Raw genomic sequence first — 25718 nt, 5'->3', positions numbered from 1 at the left:
CTCCTCCCCCGCCCCATTCCTGCAGATCAGCTAACAATTAGTGGCTTTTGCCTTGTGGGTGAGGCCTGGAGAACATTCCCTAGAGCACGAGAGCACGCTGCCTGGAGAGTGGTCCTTTACTTGGACTGGGCACTGCCCGCAGTAGGAGCAGATACCGGCCAGAGACAACCCGGGACTCCTGTCACAGCTGCCAGAGAGACAACTGGGAGAAGAAAGCTTCTCAGTTTGAATAGTGTAGCCAATCATCCTGGACTGCCCAGACAGTTCCTTATATCACAATCCCCACACAATTATTAAGTTTTCCTTTCCCGGGCGAAAAAGCTCACGTCCCCGTTTGAGTAATAAATTATATAGTCACTTTCCCATGAGCGAGACACACTGAAGCCTCGTTTCTCAAAACTGGAGCCCAGGCACTGTGTGAAGATCTGATATCACCCATGCCCACCCTGTTGCCCCAGACCGGTCTGCCTGTGCCAGCTGTCACCCATGCAGAGGGTTCTCATGTTACTTGGGCGACAGGAGATGAGGATGCCATAGGAGAAACGCAAATGCCAATGAAGGTTCTGACATTGCTTGCCACATGGGGGGTTTCAGAAACTGCAACTGATATTTTAAAAGATTATCATTACAGTGAAAACCAACTTTTACAAACTCTTAAAGGACTCATAGAGTTCTACAACTATATATGGGGACACAGCCAAAGGATTGATAAATATTTAAAGAAATTATGAAAAAAAGAGTGGAAGCAATTTACCTCCCCCAAAACAGAGATTGTATATTCTGAAAAGAGAAGATAACTTTGTTTAAAATTTCAATTACTTTTAGAAAAGGTTCAAGAGAACAATGAATCCAACAACCAAACACAAGATGCTATTTTTCTTAAATGCTCAAAGTAAAAAAAAGGATCCTTGAACTAGAAAAGCGTAATGTCTGAGTAAGAAATTCAGTGGACAATCTGCATAACATGTCATAGATAACAAATGGAAATGTAGCAAACTCCAAGAAATCTCTCAAAATATGCACAAAAAGATAAGATAGCAAATATGAGGAAAAAGGAGAGATTTATGGGGTAACTGAGTAACAGGAATTCTCAACGTATAAGATAAACAGAAGGGAGGAGATAACCAAAGACATAATAAAAGAAAAGTTCTCTGAAACCGAAGGCAATACATGAGTCTTTATATTTAAAAGACCTGTTAAATTAATGAGCAGTATGACTGAAAAAGAAATGAAGGGAGGAAAGATCCATTTCTGGGCGCCCCTCCACCCAGTCCCGCCCTGACTCTGCACCCCTGGTGCTGCGCAGGTGCTGATCTCTCCCGGTCCAGGCTGATGGTGAAGCATTTACTGGGCCAGTGCGTGCGCCACAGTTCCTGGAACCACGTGTTTGCGGCCTTCTGGCAGCAGTACCTTAATCCCTGTATAAAAACTTGTCTTGACGGAAGAGAGAATGCACCAGGAAGTGACCTCTGACCAGAAGCTCCTGTCCCAGGGATTCCTCTTGACCAATGCCAACAGGTTGCCCCCCTGGGCAGCGGGGCCAAGCGACTGTGTCTGGCCAGTGTTGCTCACTCCGAGTACATCCTGGAAGATTCTACTGTGGATCCACAGAACCAGACCGTGACCGGTTTCACTTGGAACCTCGACCACAGCCAGCTGATGGGAGCAGAGGGACGTGCGTTCACTGTGTGAGGATGGGCGGAAATCCAGTGGGATGCTTGAGTCTCCTCGGGCTTAGGAGGCATTTCCAGAGCCGTCCAGGAATTTGTTCTCCCGCAGTTCAAAGCAATGTGACCGAGACAATGAAGGGATTTAAATACATGTTGGCTAAGCTGCCAGGTGAGGCCCCTTCCAAAACCATTGCTGAGGTAGCCAAGGAGAAGGCAACGGAGACGGACAGCTACAGAGAAGGCAAGGCCCTTGCCAGCGAGGCAGCCAGCAAGAAGCAGCCGCAGCCGCAGCCGCAGCAGTCTGGGTAGCCAGCCCAGGCCCTGGAGCAGCGGCACACCCAACCACACCGAACCACACCGAACCACCGCCCGCACTCCCTCTGTCCTCCCTGCTTGTACTTTACTATTAAAAGTCAACTTCCAGGCTGACCTACTGTCGGAGTAGTGGGTTGGGGGTGGTGTGTGTTTGGTATCTACAGAGCACCAGACACTATACTACGTCTGGGTGGGGTCTGCTTCTTCCTGCCTCGCAGAGCTGAGGAGGGCGGTGCCCGTGACTTGCCTGGGGTCACAGACCGCTGCAGGCAAAGGGGCCGTAAATGCTGGACTGTAAACTCCCCGAGGGCAGGGACCTTTCTTTTGCTCTCTGCTGGGTCCCAAGTACCTGGAGCAGTATCTGGCTCATAGTAGGCACTCAATAAATATTTGTTGAATTCCAAAAAATTAAAAATAACCCATTTTACCTTAACAGACTGAGAACATTCTCTTTTGAGGAAAGTAGGCTAGTGACTGGGATTAATTTATTTCTATTTAAGTCTAACAACAGATTCCTTGGTTTGTAGTAAATATTTGCATAATCATAGGACTGTTTTCATTGGCTTTTAATTTTATTAATGAAATTACAAACTAAATAAAGAAAACATGATAATCACCAAAGTGCAAACACGAACTTTAACAAGGTGAAAATGGCATAATCTAAAGTGAGAGGAAAGAGAAGACCTACAAAAACTCATAAGTAAATTAATCTAATTTTTCATAGCAGAAAATAAATAGAAGTTTAATTTCAATAAATCGAAAACTAGAAGTTTCCCTATATGAGTATATTAATTAAACTCACAAAGATGTTCTTCGTAAGAAACAAATGTAGCTAACAAAACCTGAGAGTGGAGTGGAGGATGGAGATGAGCAACACTGCACCGCACTCGGAGTTCCATGTTCCATAGTGAGGAGTCAGTAGGTGTGGCCCAAGTGCATAGATCAATAGGTAGAAGTGCACTGTTTAAAACTGTAATGCTAACTATGACAAGAGTTAAAGAGAGAAACTTTTAATGGTGATTACCTATCGGTGACTTGTTGCCTTACATTATTCCCTTTTTTACTAATTTTTACTTTTCTTATTTAAAATAATCAGTTTAACAGCCTTGGATTATGTGCCCTTCACAGTCCTCAGAGACAAAGGGAACTATCTCTTTTGAAATACCTGTTTTTGACAAATCGGTCCATCCACCAAATGGGAATTGTTCACTTCAGCTCCAAGGAAAACCCGTCTCTGACTGAGGCGCTAGCTGGCTGTGAGGCAGAATGAAAGCTCTTGGAAAGCCTGGGACACTTCCCAGGGCAAGCTACCACCTACCACCTACCTTCCACATTAATGTAGTGACATGCGAGGTGACAGGGACAGTCAGCATCCACAAGATCCTTCTCGGGGTGAAACTCCCCCCTTTAAAGCACATTGCTTTCTCATGAGGGAATTACCCACTGGGGTAGATATGGACAACATTGTAATCCCCACATTGTAGAGATTAAATGGGGGTGTAAGAAACTAAGTAACTTGTCCAGGGCTTAACCCCAGGTGCCCTAACTTCATCACACTCCCTCAGCCCCTCTATCTGGGAGGAAAGGATTTTTCCGTTGTCCAAGGCAATGAAAGGGCTACAACATTTATTCACTGGATAGCAATCAGGCTGATGAGAGAGCCAGCATCCTCCACCATGTATAGATCTGCAAGCCATTACAAATTTGACTTAACAAAAGTTTGAGCTAAAACAATAAAATAGTCTTCTTCCTTAGCTTAACAGTTTGATTTCAAAAACCAAAACATTCTTCTGTAAGTTGAAATGACCTTAGAAATATATCTATTTATACCCTTTTCTCTATTATGCATAGATATAAAAACATGCTTCTGGACATAACCAGTTTATAGTTATTTGTTGACCACTTATGTAGTTGGTGCACTATTCATATATTTTGCAATTTGTTCTTTATTTAATGTTATTAATTTTCTTTTGTTTTCTGCCTTTTCAAAGTATTCCCAGTTTCCTCAATCATGATTAATACTTGTTTCATTAAAAAAAATTAACCGGATAAAGTTCACTAACTTTGTGCTATTTTGTGGGTATTTCATTGCCCTCTGTTATCATCCTCCACACTACCACCAACAAAACATGCAGAGTTAATGTTAGAAATATTCTGTTTCTATTCTATTCTATTCTATTCTATTCTATTCTATTCTATTCTATTCACAATTGTATCAGATTTGAATAGCAATAACTTAAAGATAAATCTTGATCTTTATCAAGGCAACTTTTTTCCTATTTGGGTGTGAAAAAGTTTTCTTTAATATTGTTATATTGGTTTTATAATAAAAAGAGGGGGAGGAATGGAAGGATGTTACATGTATTCTCTAAAACAGAACCGGTATCCCTGAACAAAAAGAAAGTCTGTCTAGAAAAATAAACTGACCAGCTGGGACTTGGTAGGTCATTCTCCGACCTAAGCCTCCTCCATTCCTACCTCCTTTACAACCAGGGGGAAACTGCTGGTGTCACAACTGAATGCTTAGGGGAGCTGCAGAGCGGAGTCTGCTGTCCTTCCCAGCTGTGCAGCCCTCTGCAGAATTGAACGGTCTGTGGAGGGCTTAAAGCTAAGGGAAAGATAAGTGTAATCAAGATGCCTGATAGTAAAGCTGATATGGTTACTGGGTGGAAGAAAGTAGAAGTTTCCCTTGGGTTAAGTGGGGCTGAATCTTGAGCTGGGCTATATTTTCTCCTCCTAAGGTTAAAGGCTTACAAACAAGAAAGCTGAAGGGACTCTCAGAAGGCATGTTTTTCTGCCCCAAACTCTCCTCTCACATTCTCGATCCGAGCACTCCTCGTCACCGAGCTAAATCTGTAGCTAAAATTTTAATCCTTGGGAAAGGGATTTGTACTGCAGTGAGCCTGCTTCTAAATGTAAATAACCCTGAAGCACTAACAAATGAAGCTTTTGTCCGTGTCCTCTGGGATGAGCTTATTAAGTTGTCTCCTTCAAAATAAATTGTAAGAGGAAATGGCTGGACAAAAAGAGGGAAGTTCTGATGAGTGATGAAACTGGAGGGACGTGCCTGGAGCTTACCGCGCTGCCCAGGGAAGGGGAAGGAGCCCAGCCTTTACTGATTGATCAGGTCACCAGGTGCTGTCTTAGGTACTTTACATACGGCCTCACAGCAGCCCCATGAAGAGAGAGAGAGGTACATTTCCATTTTCCAGATAAAAAAATAAGAGCTAAAAAAAGTTCTGCAATTCGACTTCTTAAATTATCTATTACTGTGTAACCAACAACTCTAAAATGTAGTGTCTTAAAGCAATCATTTATTATTTCTCCAGTTTTGTGGGTGGACTAGGGCTCAGCGAGACAGCTTTGATGGTCTCCCTTGGGTCTGTCCAGTAGCAGATAGGGCTAGAACATCCAAGATGCCTCATTTACAGGACTGGTGCCTTGCTGGGAACGGCGACAAGGCTGGGGAGGGTGGGGTCCTTGTAGGGCCTGTCTCTCTCCTCACGATTTCTCCAGCAAGAAAGCCAGGCTTTTTTTAAAGATTTTATTTATTTAATTTTTAGAGAGAGGGGAAGGCAGGGAGAGAAACTTCAATCTGTTGCCTCTCGCACATACCCTGACCAGGAATTAAACTGGTAACCTTTCATTTCGCTGGACGACACCCAGCCAACTGAGCCACACCAGGTCAGGGCAAAGCCGGATCTCTTTCACAATCGCTCAGGGCTTTGAAGATGAGGAAGCAGAAGTTGCCAGTTCCCTTAAAGGTGAGGCCCAGAGCTGACAGACATGTCCACTGTAATTCTGTTGGTCAGAGCCAGTCACAAAACCAGCCTAGATGCAGCATCACCTCTCAACAAAAGAGCATGGCAAGGAATCTGCCACCGTTGTTAATCTACGGTATTGCTCACGATCACACAGGGGCAGCAGACCCAGGATTCTTTAACAGCCTTGGTGCTGGTGGACCTGTCGGGTGTGGGATGGGGATAACACTGTGACGAGGTCTCCAGGCTGCCAAGAAGTTCAGGGTGGAGAAGGACATAAGACAAGGACAAGGACGATGAACAGGTTGGGGGAAAAGCTGCTGAGCAAAGTCCCCAGGAAGGCTAAGAATCTATTCTGGCCAGAAAAGGTTTGTAAAGTGTTATTTGTCTGGGCCAAGGCTTCAGAGCAGACCAGGTCTCCAAAGAAATCAATGGAACATCGGGCAAGCGTTCGGAGTTAGTTAAAATGTCCAGTTTCCATCTTCACGTCAGGAGCTCTCAATGGCAGGTGGGGCAGAAAACTGCACATGTGTCTGATTCTACTCTGTGAGCCCCCAAAACCACATACATCCTACACTCACACTCATTAAACTTTTACTTCAGGGCAATCCTTCTTCTCCATCTTCAACTCATTCATTCATTCACACATGAGGCAAGTTATCATTGAGCATCTACTATGGGTCAAGCACTGTGCTGTGAGCCAGGGTTACAGCAGTGAACAGAACAAAGCTCTGACCTTTCTGGAGCCTGCCTTTATGAGTGAGGTGATGGGATAGTACGCAACAGGTAAAGTATGGAGTGTCTCACACGGCGATACAAATGGGACTAGAAACTGAATACTGTTGTGGGGCAATTTTATTTCAAATAGAGCTGTCGGAGGAGGCCACCCAGAGAAGATGACATTGAAAAAGGACGAGGAAGGTGAGAGAGTGAGCTCTGTCCATTTCTGGGAGAAGAGCCCCCCAGATGGGGGCAAGGGGGGTGGGCAAATTCCTGAGCAGTAGTGCGTCTGCCCTATGACTATGCTGAGAACAGGGACCAAGGGTAGAAAAAGTCATTCTTTGATTCAACTCATTAACTTTGCAATATTTATTAAACACCTGCTACTTGCCGGCATTATACTCAGCACTGGGTACACAGAGATACAGAGGTCACTGCTCTTGAGGAGCTGACAATCTAGAAAGGGATACAGACAAACTGAACTCCCGACACGGTGTTGGAAAACGTGGGGAAGGGTGTGAGCTGTGTCTCAGTGAACAAGCTGCTCGGCTGAGCTGACAATGTCTGTTCTCTGTCCATCTGTTGATGGATCTGAGAGACAAGGGTTGTGTTTTGTGCTTGAAATAGAATCTGTTCATATCCTCAAACATTACAGAATCACAATTTTTATTAAATGCAAATTTCATTAGGACTCTTAAAAGCAAAAGTACTGGGTAAACTGCATAATATAATTACCATATGACTATCACTTTGAATTTGTATTGCAGATACTTCTAACTACTTAATTATTTATTTTTAAAATATATTCCAATATTTTAATTATGTTCAGTTAAGTGTACTTGAATATTTGTGGCACTCTGCATTATTTATGTTAGCAAGAAAGCAGCCTAAATCAACTGGCTCTGGCGTTCCATAATTTGTGCTCACACATCTCTAAAATAGATTTATGCATAGCTATCAAGTGGTTCCTCTAGATACACTATGATTTTAAATTTTTATCTGAATTTGATTTTAATGTACCACAAAAATAAAATTTATTGTTTTTTATACTAGTAAGTGTCTTATCTGATTATTCATATTTGATATTTGCAGAACACTAACTAGAACTGCACATTCTTCAATTAAATACAAGTGCGTTTCACATCGCCCATCCTAGCCCCCAGCCCACGCCCCCCTGCCAAATTCCTGGAAATATTCTAGATTTGAATGAATCAAATTCTCTAACAGCTCAAGGGTAAAGAGTGAGGGAGACTGTATCAGCGTAGAACAACACCATTACGAACAGGGAGAGGGGAGAAATTAGAGAACCCCAGGGAATTCACTATCCTGTAGCCAGGAGAATAGCACATTACTGCTTAAAGGAAGAATCTAGATGGAAAAGCTTACACAGATGCAGGCTCTGCTCTGACTGGCCTCAAAAATAATGAGAGCTGCTCTGTTCGTTGGTATCTGTCCAATGTCTATCCTCGTTTCTAAATTCACTTAAGAGTCATTTCTGTATAGGAGATAAAAATATTGAAGTTACAGTATTTCAATAACCCTCTTTATGTCATACAAATCCAATGGGCAGACGCCCACTAAAGGGATTACAGCTTGAATACTTAATCCCAATTTGGATGTTTTTAAACAAGGCAAACCTGGTCTTAAATGCAATGTGCACAATTTAGCTAAGTATAAAATATTAATGCACAAACATGACTATAAATATAGCCAGAGAATCTGGCAGGTGGAAGCCACCCAATAGTCGTCTCTGCACATTACTCTCCCAAATCAAAGGCTGGGTGGATAATGAACGTGCCCATTTCCAGGTCGAAAGTACAGGTGACTCATGACAGACTATCTCAAAGCCTGAGCTGGGAGAGCTGCCTAGAATGACATTCACTTCAAAAACTGGGTTAGCAGTTTTATTCAGAGTTTGGCCTCCCAACCTCTCTTGCTTTCCTTGATCTCTCTCTCTCTCTCTCTCTCTCTCTCTCTCTCTCTCTCTCTCTCTCTCTCTGAAAAGAAACCATATATTCTCACTGCTCAGGTATGTGGTTTATGCCTAGGACAACACAGAACAGTGTTGCAAGCATGGACTCAGAGTCAGATTGCCTGGATCCGAATCTCCCCCTGCCTTGCCTTTTATTGGCTGAGCCACCTTATGGAAATCGCTTAATTCTTCTGTGCCTCAGTTTTCTCACATGTTCATTTAACACATAGGAGCCATCAACGGACCCATGATGGAAGTTAGTTTGAGAATTAAAATGCAGTGAGAGCAATGCCTGGCCCACAAGGAAAAGGTTTAGCTATTATTATTGAGGTTATGCTTCTAGGTCTGCTCAGTACAGTGGTGGTTTGGGGGGGTCATCAACCCTCTCCAGGTGGACGCCATAGTCTACTCTCATCTCCTTCATTTTCCTTGCCCTTCACCTTCCTCTTCAATCATTGTTCAAAGTAAGTGACCTCAATAAATATTCGTTGGGTCAGTAAATTCCCTGGCTAGTAACCTCCTAATGCAAAACCGTCACCATATCCTCACGGGATGACACGTGAATGAAAGAAATGCTCTTGGCCACTTCTAGCACTGGTCTCTTTGGGTAAATAAGATCTTACTGGATAAAATACAAAAAAAAAAAAAGAAATTGAAGAAAAGAGATAGAAGAAAGGAAGGGAGGGAGGGAGGGAGGGAGGGAGGGAGGGAGGGAGGGAGGGAGCAAGGGAAAGAAGGGAGAGGGACAGAATACTCCCTCCTGTCCTTGAAGGCGATAACAACAATACGCAGCACAGTAATAAAAGGTGGGGGGTTAAAACAATGTACAATCCTTTGTGTAACTCACAATCAAGACCTATTTGCATGTAACACTGAATATAGCAATAAGATGATAAATTTCACATTTTAAAAAGTCTTGTTGTAAGAACTTCACAATAATAAATACCTCTATTCTCTTCCATAAGTGGAAGTAAAATCCTCTCAAGAACTAGAAATGCCAGTTAAGTAACTCCCAAGGGTTTTGTTCTTTTGCTCTGGAAACCTCAGTAATTTCATCAAAAATTGGACCTATTAAAATATCACAGTTTTAGCCTAACAAAAGTAACACTTATTCCTCCCACCTTGAGTTCCTCGTCTAACCCTGACAGTGGTCCGTGCCGGCTTGAGAAGTCGATGTGTTTGAATCTCGCCTCCCCTCCCTGCGATGAGAGAATTGCACCATCCATTGCCCCCCAGAAGCCAGGACTGCTAAGATTTCATCCCAGCTCAATGCTTCCCTGACTCTTTGACAAGTTTCCTGAATTATGAAATAGAAATAAGCTCTGCTTGGTAGGCGGTTGCATTTTTTTTTATTTTAATAAAGCACTTTTATGTACATTCTCTCATTCATTCTTTGCTGCCCTTTGGGAATAAGTGATATTGTTTCCCATTTAAAAGTTAGGAAATAGATACTAAAAACAGCTGAGGAAATGGTCCAAAATAATTCATGCCAATTGTTAGAAAAGTCGGGACTCAAGTTTTACGCACATCCCTCCCACGCTTCCCATTCCTAGTGCCTCTGTCACTGTTCTGATTCTCATTCACTTCATCATTCACTTATTTACTTGTTTAACAAATACTTATTGAGTGCTAGGCACTGAGATATATACTGAAAATACAATGATGAGAAAAATGGATATATTCCTTTCCTCATAGACTTCACAGTTCAGTAAGGGGGGTAGATATTAATTAGATAATCATAGGAAAATTTTATTGAAACCACGGTAATGAGATGTATGTAGGACTCTGAAGACATTAATAACAGGATTTGGCTTGAATTAAAGAAATCAGGGAACGCTGCCCTCAAAAAATGACTTTTAGTGAGTCCCAAAGGACAGAGGATGGTAAGAAGAGTCTGCCAGACAGAATTAAAGACATATGCAAAGGCCCTGAGGTGGGAGGAAGGATCACGCATTCAAAAGACTCAGAGAAGACATCTGCAGGAATGTAGACCAAAACTAGGCCACACAAGGTCACAACAGCTTGTTTGCCTTTATCTTAAGAGTCACGAGAAGCAGAAGGGTGACACAATCAGGTTTTAATTTCAAAATGATCATTCCAGCTGCAGTGTCTGAAAGGTAGATGGGGCAGGACAAGTAGATAGAAATGAACTGGTTAGGAAGCTATCACAGCATCCAGGTGAGAGAAGACCAGCTAAGCTAGAGTGGTTAGTAGAGATGGAGAGAAATCGGTGCATCTTAGAGGTGTATGATAGGCTGAGCCAACAGGGTCTAATGGTGGATTAGATGTAGGATTATTTTGACAGGCTCCCACCTGTTCTTCCTACAACCACTCTTTCCAGTCTGTGGGCCATTTCATGTGCCACTGCAGAACAACCCATCCTTATCCCCAAAGGGAAGCAAAGAATGAATGAGAGAATATACACAAAAGTGCTTCATAAAACAGAAGTTTCCTCTGAAACTTTGCTTCCTTGTGACCTGTCATTTTCCCTGGTTGGAGATGAGTGGTCCAGAGGTGGACATTTGACCCCAGATGAGCCAATCAGATTCTCTACTGGGTATTTGGAGTTGGAACCAAGGGAATGTTTATCAAACTCTGTAAGTGTATGGACATAATTTCTTCACATGATCTGAGAAACAGAGAAGCCCATTGTGGGTGGATGAAGGGAGGGAGGGGGAGAGAGTAAGGGAAGAAGAAGGAGAAGGAAGAAGAGAGACAGCAGATGAATAAATAGGAGCAGAATTGAGAAATGAAGAGATCCCTGTTTCTTTTAAGTTTTCAGTTCCATTTGATTCTAGAGTCTGGCTGCATTACTACCTCTGAGCTCCATGAGACATCCTGGAACTCTTACAACAAATTCTCCCCATTTTGTCCAGTCAAGTTCAAGTTTGTTTCTGTTGCTTGCAACTAAAAAGCTCTATCCAAAACACTCTTTAAAACAATCAAATGCAGCCTGGTCTAGAAGGCCATGCATTCATTTATTCCACAATCACTTGCCAAACCAGGCACTGAAAACATAGACATGAATTAGTCACACTCTTTGACTCCCAAAAGCTCATGTTTAGTTGAGAAGACAGAGAAGCAAATTTGAAAAATATAAACAACATAAGTAGATACAGCATAGGTAGTAGATTCAATGATGAGGAAGTGTGTTGTGAACAGTGAGGATATAAAAAAAGAGGTAGTGAACTTGACCTGAGGAAATCAGGGCAGGATGCTCAAAGAAGGTAATGCTGACAAAATATCTTGAAACATGGCTGGTGTGGACAAGGGGAAAAGGCTTATCCCACAGAAGGAAAAGCACACACAGACGGGAGAGGGATGAAACCACCTGGTGTGGGGGGAAACCTATAACAGGTTCCATGTGCTGAGACTCCTGGCTGAAGGAGAAGACCAGGAGATGAAGAGCGGAGACCTCATGATGAATGTTAGGGTCAGGGCTCTTGTCTCTGAAGAGAAAGAGCTCTAAGGCCTTGTTGCCCGCTCTTAGCTCTCTCATCTTCCTGAGGATGAGGAGATGACACTTGCCTCACTTTTCAAGTAAGAAAAATGAGGCACCTGGCAGAATTGCAGGACTCTTTCCTGAGATCATCCAGGATGTTCAAGCTTGGAGCTCCAAAGTGCAGTGACCTCTGCCTGTTCTCACTCACAGTCACAAAAAGCTTCCAAAGAGGATATACCTGCACAAGTAACCCCACAACTCTGGAGTCTGGGGGAGAACACTGGGTTTCTTGAATATAGGTGCAGAATTATTTAAAATTACATCAGGATATATCTCAACAGGAAAGTCCTTTTCAACATTTTGATGAATGCCTTTTCAGTTATGTCTGAAGACTAATGGAAAAGAAAAATAGGTAATTACTTTGGTAGAAAAAATTAAATATGATGAAGAGAACCCCAAAATATCATGGATCTGAAACTCAGTAAGAAAGGAGCAAAGGAAAAATTCAAAGACAGGAAAAGACAATAATGAAAGCAAAGAAAAAAAACAAGGTAAGTGTGTGTATATTTGTTTAGAAGAGCAAATAGTGAATTCTGAAGGAAAAGTTATTCTAGGATTAAATGAGATAGAATCAGATACCCAAAGCAAGATGTAAAAATAAAACTAACTTTCTCAGTTTAACTTTGCACTCAAAAGGTTTAGTGGGAAGGAAAAAATATTTTCAGAGGGAAAACAGAGCAGGTGGGACTAAGAGTTTCCATTCTTAACTATCCCAAAACAATTACTGATAATTGCCTGACCTGAATCAAATGATTTCATCCTAGAGAACCAGATGGTCCAAGCTAGTCTTTTATTTGGAGGATTTAGTGAAGTTCAAACAAACTTTGCCACCACACAAAAGTGTAATAAAATCAGAAGGAACGACTGGTACTTTCTCTGAGGCTGTCAGAGAAGCTCTAATCCAACAGCTCTGGCAGGCCGGCCTCATTGCCTGGCCTGCTGTCTTTTTGCGTTGGATCTTGATTGCAAAATGACTCCAGCTGTTGGAACACTTATTAGCCCTTTCTCATTAGAACTGGGCAAGAGAAGCAAAGCATCTCTCTGGGCCTACTCAAGCACTGGGTCAACTAAATCCAACTTTAGAGAGGGGTTCTGCCCTGAAGAATATCAGTACGGTTCCTCCACCTGACCCAGCTGAGACATTCCCCCCTCGTAAAGGCCTTATCCAACTTTAATGTGCCTGTGAACTAAATGAGGATCTTGTTAAAATGCAGATCTGGTCATTAGGCCTGGGGTGGGGCCTGCAACTCTGCATTTCTAACAAGTGCCTCCACGATCTTGATGCTATGGACCAGACTTTGCATAGAGAGATCTTAGAGGGTCCTCAAAAACCAGCATCTGAGTGATCATGTAAGAAACTTAAAACACACATTAGGTTGACAGGAGGGTCCAAAGCAGAAATGACCATAAGATACAGAAACTTTTGTAAAGCTTTCATATCGTCTACTACAATATCCCCAAAAGAGTGGCTTTCACAACGTGCCAGCTGGAGGTTGAGATAATCACAGGACTTCAGACGTGGACTTTATTGCCAGGATAGATAATCATACCAAAAAGAGGAAGACAGCCAGAAGGCATCCAAATCTCTGGGCAAATATGACTTGCAACTTATTATCATGTGAAATGCATAAGTGGTAGCAGCATTGTGATTTTTTTCAGGATATAGAACAATTGATAAGATCACCGTTGAGCTATCTCCTGCCAGTGTCCCCTCCTGCTGCGCCCCCATCCTTTGCAGACCTGGAGGGCTGTACTCATCTTCACTATCAAGGGGGGTCATGTGTGATTACACAAGTTAGATAGAAAGATTGCAAAAGAAGCATGACAGGGTGATGGACCCTGTGCACCACAAGAATAACGTTTGGGACAACGGACAAGTATGATCCCAGAGGTAGGGTTGTATCTGGTGTCCCTCCATTCCTATTTAGAAAAGGAGAGGTCGCAGAAATGGTAACAGAGAAGCAGACTCCAGGGGAATGGATGGGATCCTGAGCCCCAGATTCCTTTGCTTTCCCGTTAATCCTTCCCATCCCTTCAGCGTCCTGGACCGCCGCCCACACCCCTTGCCAGGAATAGTGTCTCAGTTCGTATCATTAAGAGGCTTGGCTGTCTTCAGGCAATCACTCAGATTTTTTTTACCTTATTACCAATCTGACTTTCTTAGCAAAGGTCATGAAATGGACAGGGGACGTCTCATCTTCCTTATAATCCACTATTTGAAACATTTCAATTAAGCTTCAGATCAGGCCCCAGAACTGAGGTGGTTTTAACGAGGGGAAGTAATGACCTTCTGTTGCAGGTGGCTTCTGGCACACCATCAGTTTTAATTCTTCTTGATCTTTCTGTACCCTTTGATAGGCGGGATCAAGGGTTCTCTTTATATGCTTCAAGCACATTGGAAGACTTTTAGGGACTCCACTGACACAGTTTTCATCCCTTCAGCCTCGGCCAAGCTGGTTGTCACCTGCACGTTCTCCATGCTGTTCATTTACCAAAGATTAAAAGACAGCTGAAAAGACAGGGCCCCTGTGCTAAACTGTGAGTGTCTGCATGTGTTCCCAAAGCAAGTGAACATCAGGAGGACTCCTCCGAGACGCTGGGATAACCCCTTTGATGCACGCTCCCTGGGAAGAAGGAAGCCTTGCGGAAGAAGCGAGAGCATCGGTGTGGGCATGGTTGGTTTAATGGGGCACCCACTGGGGGTTCATGTGTGTGCACGCACGTGCATGTGTGTCTGGAACTGAGACTTTTGAAAGTTGCCCTGGTTTCATATTGGAGGGTCCTAGCTCTTGTGAAATTTCATTTCTTTAACAGAGACATGGATATTTTAAGGAAAGTAAGCCTTTTGAAAAGGATTTATCACATTTCTCATACTGGATAAAGGGCAGGAAGGACAGATAAAATATCTCCTTTCTTTTCCAGTTTTGAAGCATTTTATTCATTTCACTTATTTTTTTTAACAGTTCTTGGACCCTACTGTGTACAAGGCTCATCACTGGGCTGTCACGGGAAGGAAGCAATGAATAGGACAAATGATCTCTGCCTTCAGGAGTTTACAGTCAATTCTGAGACTAATGTTTAAAATAACTATGCAAATAATTGTTTAAAGTAAAACATGAATGCATTGTGCAGGAGAGGTGCAGGTTCCTATGAGAGTGTGTGCGGAAAGAACCAGGCCGGTCCGAATGGTCACATTTGGTGCATGTTTCTGCAAGAAAAGCAAGATTGTCACTGGCACCATGGTGGTGCAGCAGAGCTGGGGAGAAAAGTGAAGGCATCTTGGCTAAGACAAGGCTCTTAGCAGGTTCTGGTGGGTGAGGATGTCAGCAACATACAGCCTACTGAAACTCTCAACATCTATTCCAAGAAATCACACTTAAATATCCATGCATTAAAGAGGAAAACACAACTCCCAGCCAAGATGGAGATGTAGGTAGATATGCTCAGCTTCCTCACACAACCAAAAGAAGGATAACAACTAATTTTAAAAAAGCAACCAGAACTGCCAGAAAATCAAACTGTGGAAGTCTGACAACCAAGGAGTTAGAGAACAAACTTTCATCCAAACTGAGCCACAATGCAGCAAAATGGGTTGCCCTGCCCTGAGGAATACCTTAAGGCTCCACCTCTTACAATGTAACAGGTGTGCCAAGACAAAGAAATATGGCCCAAATCGAAGAACACATCAAAACTCCAGAAAAAAGACTAAGTATTGAGGAGAGAGCCAATCTACCAGATGCAGAGTTCAAAACATTGGTGGTCAGGATGTTCAGAGAAATATTGAGTGCGGCTGTAAAATAAAGGAAGAAGTGAGGGCCACACAAAGTGAAATAGAGAAAAATATACAGGGAACCAACAATGAAGGGAAGGAAACCAAAACTCAAATCAATGATTTGGAACAAAAGGAAGAACTAAGCATTCAACCAGAACAGAATGAAGAAATAAGAATTCAAAAAATGAGGAGAGGCTTAGGAACCTCTGGGACAAATTTAAATGTTCCAGCATCCAACGCATAGTGGTGCCAGAAGAAGAAGAGAAAGAGCAAGAAATTGAAAACTTTTTTGAAAAAATAATGAAAGAAAACTTCCCCAATCTGGCAAAGAAACTAGACATACAAGTCCAGGAAGCTCAGAGATTCCCAGACAAGTTGGACCCAAAGAGAAACACACCAAGATACATCATAATTAAGTTGCCAAAGATTAAAGATAAGGAGAGAATCCTAAAAGCAGCAAGAGAAAAGGAGACAGTTGCCTACAAAGGAGTTCCCATAAGACTATCAGCTTATTTCTTTAAAGAAAACTTGCAGGCAAGAAGAGGCTAGAAAGAAGTATTCAACGTCATGAAAATCAAGGACCTACATCCAAGATTACTCTCTCCAGCAGAGCTATCATTTAGAATGGGAGAGCAAATAAAGTATTTCCCAGATAAGGTCAAGTTAAAGGAGTTCATCATCACCGAGCCCTTATTATTTGAAATGTTAAAGGGACTTATTTAAGAAAAGATCAAAACTATAAATAGGCCCTGGCTGGTGTAGCTCAGCAGATTGAGCACTGGCCTGAGAACTACACGATCGCGGTTTGATTCCCAGTTAGGGCACATGCCTGGGCTGCAAGCCAGTTCTCAGAAGGGGACCCATGAGAGGCAATCATACACTAATATTTCTCTCCCTGTCTCCTTCCCTTACCCTCTAAAGATAAATAAATAAAATCTTTATAAAAACCCTACACTGCCTTTAAAAAAAACTGTAAATAGTAAAATGACAACTATCGACAAACAACTCACAACTATCGAAAACTGAGCCTAAAAACAAAAACAAAAACAGACTAAACAAGCAAGAACAGGAACAGAATTGTAGAAATGGAGACCCCATGAGGGTTATCAGCAGGGAGGGGGTAGGGTGAGAAAGGGGGGAAAGTTACAGAGAATAAGTGGCATAAATAGTAAGTGCAAAATAGACAGGGGGAGATTAAGAATAGTATAGGAATTGGAGAAGCCAAAGCACTTATACCCATGGGAAGGGGAAGGAATGTGGGAGGGAATGGGGCAGGGTACCAGGCAGAGGGGGACGAAGGGGAAAAATGGGACAACCGTAATAGCATCATTAATAAAATATACCTAAAAAAAGATAGCACTATTGAGGTGTGATTGAGACATAAAGAGCTGTACATATTCAATGTATACACTGAACTTGATGTAGTAAGAAACCAAATTACACCTATAAAACCATCATTACCATCAGGGCCATAGACATATCCACCAGGCCCCAAAGTTTCCTCTCATTCCCTTTTATTATTATTATTATCGTTGTTGTTCTTGTTGTTATTATTGGTAATGCTTATATCACAAGAATCCTTCAGATAGTAAGATACCCTTAGCAAATTTCAAGTAGACAACACAGCATTGGGCTATGGGCATTGTGCTGCATGGTAGGTCTCCAAAGTTTGTGTTGTATAACTGAAACTTTGTACCCTCACCCTTTGACCATCACCTCTTCGTTCTCTCCTCCCCCAGTCCCTGGTAACAACATTCTATTCTCTGCCTCTATGAGTTTGACTATTTCAGATTTCACATGTAAGTGAGATCATACGCAGTTCCATGACCTGGGAGGTAGAATAGCTTAGTGGCTAAATGCTCAGACTCCAGAGCCGGGGTACCTGGTGCGATATTTAACTCAATCATTTACTAACTACAATCTTGAGCAAGTCGTCTGGCCTCTGTGTGCCTCCATTTTCCCAACTGTAACAATGGGACTCATAGGAGTACAGACCTTACGAGTTTTATCTGAGGAATAAATGAATTAACAAGCATAAAGAGCTTCCAGCTGTGTATATCAGTGTTGGCGGTCGCTATGAAAGGGAAGCCAGAACCGGTCTCCCTCAAAGTCTCATCTCCTGCCTCTCCTTACCAGCAGTGCCAGACTTGTGGGCCTGCAGCTGTGTACAGAGCTTTGCTGACATGGCCCCTTCACATGTCCCTGGCCAGGGGCATGTCCTCCCACAAACCCACCGCCTGCTTTCAGCATGTTCCATGCTCTACAATGAGGACTGTCCTCCGGCCAGGACACTGGGAATGGATCATTTGAAAGCAATGGCTCCCGGTGCCTTTTCATTCCTTAAGCTGTTCTCACTTGCGACCAGACGGTTTATCAGGAAGGGTATCAGCAAATACTGTGTGCTTTACTGCCATTAGACGGCACTGGCATTGAATTGAAAAAGGCTTAAAAATGGCCATCCATCATTTGATATACGTAGGCAGTGATCTATATTGATATGGCTCCAGCTACCATCTGAAATGGTTTGTCTTTCATTTTACCCTTTATATGAGGGTTATTACAGTGCACACCACTTACAACAGACATGGTTATTATGGACAATTGGTTATAGTGGACGGAAACTGATTTCCCAAACCAAACATATTAAACCCAATACATTTTTCATAGGTTATAACCGACAGAAACCTTGGTTTCGGCTGACATTTTCCAGGGACTTTAATTACATTACTATAGGACTCCAAAGAGGGAAAGGAAGGATGGCAGGTATCAAAATGAGGCCAGGGAACACCAGAGGTTTCATTTCTGACAAAATAATTATCCAAGGGTGGGAAACTATTTTGGACTTAACCCCCAGCGTGTCCCTGCTCAGGTGGCCAGGTGTCTGTTAGCAGTTCCTCTGCACACCCTACCCTGGCCATGGGCCGCCAGATGCTGGTGGCAGATGAAAGTAAAAAAAAATGCCCAGCCCGTCTAACACAGGCTTCCTTCCAGAAAACCACTGAGCACAGCTGGTCATAACTTGTCCATGGAGGTCACTGAACCAATGAGCACTTTTTCTCCTTAGTACACTCAGGCCACCAGACACCCTCAAAGGGATATTAAAGGTTTGAACAGGGGAAGAAGGACAGACCTAATAGCCTTTGTAAGGCATGCCTTAAATCCTCTGCTTCTTCCTAAACATAATTGTATAACCCCACAACTTAGCACATACCAGGTGGTGAGCTTTCTTTTCTGGGAATTTTTGCTTGTCCCTCAGAGATGTAGGCTCCAGAATCAGCAAAGTTTACTTGCTAGTTGTCAGAATGCAAGGTGACTTACATTCTGCAATTCCTCTGCACCACGTACCCAAAGCCCACTCCTATCCCCCTTTCTGCTCTCCTGGACAAGGGAGAAAGCAGGATGAATGTGCGTAGGTGGAACAGGTAAAAATGACACAGCACTTTGGTCACTCGGCATGTGGGAACATGGACACTTCCAACAGCAAAGGCTTTGGAGTCCATCAAATATGTGTTTGAATCTTTCCTCAACCTCCTACAACCACATCACCTTGAGTAAGATTCTCAGCCTCATTGAGCCTCATATCTCTTCTGATAATTGGGTGATGTTGCCCACATCACATGATGTGAGACTACTCTGAGGTGTCTATCACACAGGAAGTCATCTAGAGAGTCGTGGCACAGAGTAGGCCCACGTGAGCTTTTGCTCCCCCTCCTCTGTCCTCAAGCAGCAGGTTCAGAGCATACATCTAGCACACCCTGTGTTATCACTGTTTAATGGTCTCTCTATCCACCCTACTCTTATTCACTCATGAGTTCTATAAGTATGTAGACTTCAAATTTTCATGGTGTCCCCAGGGCCAGGGGCAGAACCAGAACTTGTTAAAGCTTTATTGAGCAAACATGGACGTTAGTTTCCATTCCCACTTAGGTGCCGTCCCTTGGAGGTGACTGAGTAAGATCTCTGCTTCAGGGGTTCTGTCTTGAGGGTTTTCTTTCTAGAACTTTGAACCTGGTGTGTCCCAATTTAAAAATGAAGCCCTCACCTGTCTGTTCTGAATTCTTTCCTCCTCCTTTTTATTCTCCTCCAGTGCTACCTGGAGGAAGTTGGTCATCTGTCTCCTCTGGAATTTTAGCCCTGGTCAAGTGTCACCTCCCCGCTTGTCCTTCTCCATCACCCATGCCCTGCGGGTCAGAGGAAGGAAAGAGTCTATGTAAACACAGTGTACAATCTCTGAAAGAGAAGCTACCAGGAGGCAGAGCACCAGGCCTAATCCTGAGACTGATGTCCTCAGTCCATTGCCTTTAAAGTCCCTCAACCTCCTCTCCTTACCTGTAAGAGGCCCTGCTCTCTCTGCTGAGTCTGTGGGATCCAGCGATAGAATGTGTAGAAAACTACTTTGAAAACTCTAGAGTCCTAGACAAGGACTTTAGACACAATTACCCTTACCCCTTAAGGATGCTATTTGAATCCTTCACAGCTCAAGTGACTCTTGGGCCAAATGATCTACCAAAGTCATCCTCACATGATTGAAAACTGAGCAGCAGAGTGACAGTTCTTCAGTACCAAAGACTGGCACCTCCCCATAGGTCCATAGCCTGGGACCACGCACCCAAATGGCTTCAGATATCACCAGCTGCCTCCAGGAGAAGACATGCCCAGGCACACTCAGTTGAATATCCCATTCCACCCCTTCTGCACCACCAGTCTCAACAACGTGACTGCTTTAAACAATTCACTCCCGCCCTTGCTGTCTGAAAGAGGTTTGTACTCTGCGGAAAGACAATGACTTGGGCCATTGCCAGAGAGGTGCTTTTTTAACTCTTCCCTTATGCGTACCCCCCTCTGTCCCTCCTTCAGAGCCCCTGGCACACCCCACAGTTCTGCAAGCAAGTAGAGACGAGAAGGCGTGAACTGAAAATGATCTTTTCACCTCTGTCACGGCACTAGTTGTTAAATATAAAATTTAAACATTTTATTCACTTAGTCATTATTAAAATATTTCAATTTGTGTGGGTTTTGCAAACATCTTACAAAGAAGCATCAGTACTGAGTTCTTAGGCATCTTCATTGGCACTTCCTGATTCTGCATCTTTCCCCATGAGAAGCACAGGAGCAGAATTAAAGGTGAAGGAGGCTCTGGAATGAGAGATTCAGGCTCTATTCCACTCCCCCCCTTACTTGCTGGGTAAACCAAAGAAAGTTGCATACCTCTCCGTGCCTTGGTTTCTTCATCGTAAAATGGGAATGATAATAAAAATAGTACCCACTTCAAAGAGTTGCTCTGATGATTAAAAGACATAATCTGTGTAAAACACTTAGAGCAGTCCCTGATACATAGTAATGTTTAATAAGGTTCCATTATTATTATAATTTGCATTTGAGAAAAAAAAATTTTCCTCCATCATTGGATCCTGGTGAAAATTAAATAAGTCGGATGTTTATAAAGTGTTTACCACAGTTCTTGGCAAAAATAAGTGTTTGGTAAACGTGAGCCGCTGTCTGGAATGCCCTGCCCCCATGCTGCCTTTTGCACTCCGCCGTAGTGGAAGCCCCAGCTGGATCCTGTCCTCCCCTTCCATGAAGCCTTTCCTGATTCGCCCAGCTGCAAGAGTTCTCTCTCTCCTGGCTCCGTCATTCACACATGGAATTTATTACCCTCTGTCATGTAACTTAATACTGTGCACACCCCATCTCTCCGATCTAGAAACGCATAGGGAGCAGGGTGTGGATTAAAATTATATGACCCTAACCATCTAGGCTCTTGATAGATATTTGTGGATTTATTAAATCAATGAATGTTCAGACGAAACTGTGAATTCAATAATCTAATGAAAATACAGTGTTTAAGGGTAGGACTTTCTTTGATTCTTTTCTTTTGAGCCTCTCTCTAGCCATTCGAACGGTCACAATCTCCTTTCCCTGAGGCTGCATAGCATGAGGGATCTCAGCTTAAGTCATTCTGAAGCAAGACAGAGAACAAACAAATAAATGAAACAAACTATAAGGGATCTGTCCTTCTCAGGCAAGGATGTGGAAGCATCAGCACAAAAAGAGTTATTTAAGGTGAGAGTATTTTTAAAAAGTGAGAAAGCCCTGACTGGTGGGGCTCTGTGGATTGAATGCGAAACTGTGAACCAGAGAGTTGCCAGTTCGATTCCCATTCAGGGCACATGCCTGGGTTGCAGGCCAGGACCCCAGCAGGGGGCGTGTGAGAGGCAACCACACATTGATCTTTCTCTCCTTTGCTCTCCTTCCCTCCCTCCTCTCTAAAAATAAGTAAATAAAAAAATTTTTAAGTGAGAAAGTTCTTTCTTTTGGTGGTGAAGAGAAACTGACGATAGTTGTGAATGCTGAGACTGATAAAAACTGCTCCTTCCTCAACTAACTCTTTGTTTAGGGAGAAGACTGTTCCTTTTCACTTTCATTTCGAGCCACTCTCTGTTGGGGGTGAGGGGCACAGTGAGTTTGTGTGTGCTTCTTCCCAGCCTAGGGAAGAGGCCTTTCTCCACGGAGGCCTTTCTCGTCCCTGCAATGGGCAGCAGAAGGAAACCAGTAAAGCTCAAGTCAGTTCAGTTCACAGATAGTGATTCAGATCCAAGGTTTGGGGGAGAATGAACTTGAGTGAGGCTACTGACTGAAGAAACTAGAATTGAGAGATTGTCTGTGGATTCCCCTTAGCCCCAGTAAAGTCTTGCTCCTACCCCACCCTGTCCCCTTTCCCTACATTCCCCGTGGAGAAGAGAGAATTCTCTGGTAGGTGCCTGGCTGCATCCTTCAGACCTGGATGGGCTTGAGCATTTTCCATTACAAACTGCTGGCCTTTGTGGACTCCACCTATTCCAACTGAACCTTCCCAAGAAAGAGAGTCAGGAGGCAGGTGCTTTTTTCAAGCACTTATGAGATCTGTCCTCTAGGGAATTCCCTGTCACTTGTGTTCAAAGAGACAACATGTCTACACTTGGTGTTTTGGGGGTTCCTTTTTATGTGAGCATCTTTTGCGTGTAGCCCCACACGGTCTGAAACAGATCGATCACAAATATTCTTAAAATACAGGAAATACAGGGGCTGTTTCTGGTTCAATTATTAGTCCTTCCCCCGATCCTCACTCAGGCCAAGGTCAGCCCACCGAGGGCTTTCATTTCGTGGGTGGGCCAGAGCAGGGATGGATTTGCCTACTCACCTTCAACCTTCTGTCTAGTGAACCAAGGTTCCTAGGGTGCGCTAGGGGCACCTGTGCCCGAGGCCCACCTTCAATCCCTTGCCAAGGCTCCTGTCTCCTTGAGGCACAGGTTATGGCTGCAGCAGGCAAAAGTGGAGCGAAACTGGGGCAGAGAGAGATGCTCTGCCTTTGCATTTCTCCATGTGGAAGTGGCAAAGGCTAGTAATAAAATTCTTCACTCTTAAGTATTGGGCCATACCGCACTTTCTTCCAAAAAGCTTTTAGCTGATCCATCTTCTGCCTAAATTCCCACATAAACTCCCTGGGGCCTCAGCAGAGACCCACCCCCCACACCCCCCCAAGGCTGAAAAGGCAGAGTGATAATTAGTCAGTGAAATAGATCAGATGACACAGTTTTGCCAATAGAAGGGCATGTGAATGATCTAACTCCATGCAGTTGTATTTGCTGACTTATTCATCCATTATTTAAGTGTTCCATAATGTGAAAAAGTCCTTGTTTTGTAAGTGGTAAGAATTTCCACTGAAAGACAATCATTGTAATCCCAACACCCACTCTATTCCTAATTATCTCTGTAATTAAATTACCAATTAAAAAGAACTGAAAAAAAAACTCCTCATTGGATAAAATAAAATGCCCTTAATTATGATGTTGTATCCTCGGTGAACAGAAGCAGAAATATATATACACACACACAAGAAATTAAATATATATGTACCCATCTATAAATGTCATCTTTTCATAGACTTTTCTGCATCAGAGCTTCACACTCAAGCTACAGGCCAAAGCTGTGACTCTCCCTGGTTTTTTTAAAGAGGGTAGGTGGGCAAGAAGGGGACGAAGCAAGACAACTTCATTGGTTTAAACCTGTCTCATGAAAATAATGATATTAATCAAATTTATATGGCTTCATTCAAAAGGGAATTGTACAAGCTACTTCCAAATGAGAGCAATATAATACAAAAAGGTACGTAAGATGTAATGCTGTCATCTAAAGGGCTAGGTTTTGCTACCTATTAACCTGGTTTCTCTCACACAAAAGCAGTTAGGATGGTCTATAAGATATGAGAGTGATTTAGAGGAATCCCTGGGTCTTATACCTTGGTGGGGCCCAGGCTTGGGCCCTATAAGGCTTCATGTACCTTTCATGTTTTCCTGATGCATAACACAAGAGAGGGAATAAAGACTACAAGGAACAGGAAGGAAGAGAACTTTCTTTTTTTTCCCTGTATTTACATTTTACAAAATGTACCATTTTTCCCTGAGGGTACAGAATCACTAGTGTGTTAATTAAGTTCACAACTGTACGTACCAAGTCAGGAAATACCAAAAAAGAAAAAGAAAAAAAGGCTTCATGAAGCAAAACTGACTTGCTGGAGTTGCCCGTGGCATGTAACGAAGTCATACACTGCCCTACTGTTCAAGCATTCCAAATTTTAAATGTGCCAAGTAAATCACTCCCTAATTATTGAGGAGTTTAATTCATTTCCCCAACTCTCATACTGCCTCTCCCAAGTTTTTCTACATATCTGTGCATTTCGGTGCATTACTTTTTTTTAAAGCCTTGAAGCTAGATTTTGTGTTATATACTTCAATCAGGGAGAAAGGAATTTAGCACAAACATTCCAAAGGAAATTCTAGTAGGGCGATGAAACTTAGTGTGGAAATTTCTATCTCAAAGGGCACATGGGTTTGGGAAAGTTCTTATTAAGCAGCAATTTTCCATGGACTAAACCTGAACTCCCGTCATGGCTACTGTAAGCATAATAAGAGCTATATTTGTAAATATCGTTTGTATATGTATGTGTTTATAATTTTGAAGGAATCCTAGAAATAGAATTCTGGAGTCCACTGGGCACTTGCTACTTTAAGGTTGGTGCATAACATGACTGAGGATGAATAACTGACCTTCGTCCCCATCCTAAAAAAGAAACGAAACAGTTATGTTGGCATTTCGTGGTGAGAACTCTAAAAAGCCCAAAAGAGGATGTAAATGAACAAAGCATCCATAGTTTGTATCTAAAACACAGACAAAATATCGAGTGGCTAGTACTTTGCTTCTCACCGTTCTTAAAAGTGATAGAGGACTGTGGCTTCCATTTCACAAATGAGTGACCTTAAACTACCAGCAGCGTCCATAAACAGTCACAGAAAATGACGTGCTCTCAGGCCACCCCAGAGATAAAAGCAAAACCAAGAGCCAAACCCCGAGACCTGATCATCTTGAGAAACTTATTAAGCTTACTAAAGCCATTCGGGCAGAGTGGGCTCAAATTTTAGAAAGTCAGCCTCTCTCATCACATTGGAGAGATGGTGCATCTCCCCAGAGCACGTGATGCTCTGTTTTTGGCTGAGAAAGCTGTACTCTGCATCACGCAGCTCCGCAGCAGGACCTCTCTCTACTAAACACGCTCGCTTCCCACATGAGCTGCCATATGTCTTACCCTTCATGAGAAGTTGGGTGTGAATCCATTTTTATTTTAGCAAGGACTCTGATTCTGTTCGTCATTAATCTTCCCCCTTAGTCTCATCCCTCATCTCCTGCCAAATGACTTTTCAAGTACTTGCTGAACTTATTTTAAAGGACAAAGCATTCTTATAACTCCCTCTATGAAGAGGCACCAGGAGAAATGAAGAAAGTAACTGGAGGATTTTTTTTTGGTTTACTGAAGAATTTGTGGACAAGCTTTCACATTTTAATAAATGCTCTTCACTAAAGGGAACCCGTTAAAGAAATTTAGTGAAATTTACTCTAATTATCGCTAAATGGACCCTGTTACAGTGAGTTTCAAACTTTAGCATCCTTATAGAGTCTGAGCAATGTGCTC

The 25718-nt window shown here is 42.9% G+C and overlaps 1 pseudogene; it reads left to right on the top strand.

Moving 5' to 3' along the window:
• Positions 1-1332: 1332 nt before the first annotated feature.
• On the top strand, positions 1333-1979 carry LOC119042742 (PRELI domain-containing protein 1, mitochondrial-like; annotated as a pseudogene).
• The last annotated feature ends 23739 nt before the right edge of the window (positions 1980-25718 follow it).

Source organism: Artibeus jamaicensis, unplaced genomic scaffold, assembly GCF_021234435.1.
Source record: "Artibeus jamaicensis isolate MK-2021 breed Jamaican fruit bat unplaced genomic scaffold, CSHL_Jam_final scaffold_1019, whole genome shotgun sequence".
NCBI lineage: Eukaryota > Metazoa > Chordata > Mammalia > Chiroptera > Phyllostomidae > Artibeus > Artibeus jamaicensis.
The sequence above is the reverse complement of the archived record's forward strand: the minus strand, read 5'-3'. Positions and strand labels throughout refer to the sequence as shown.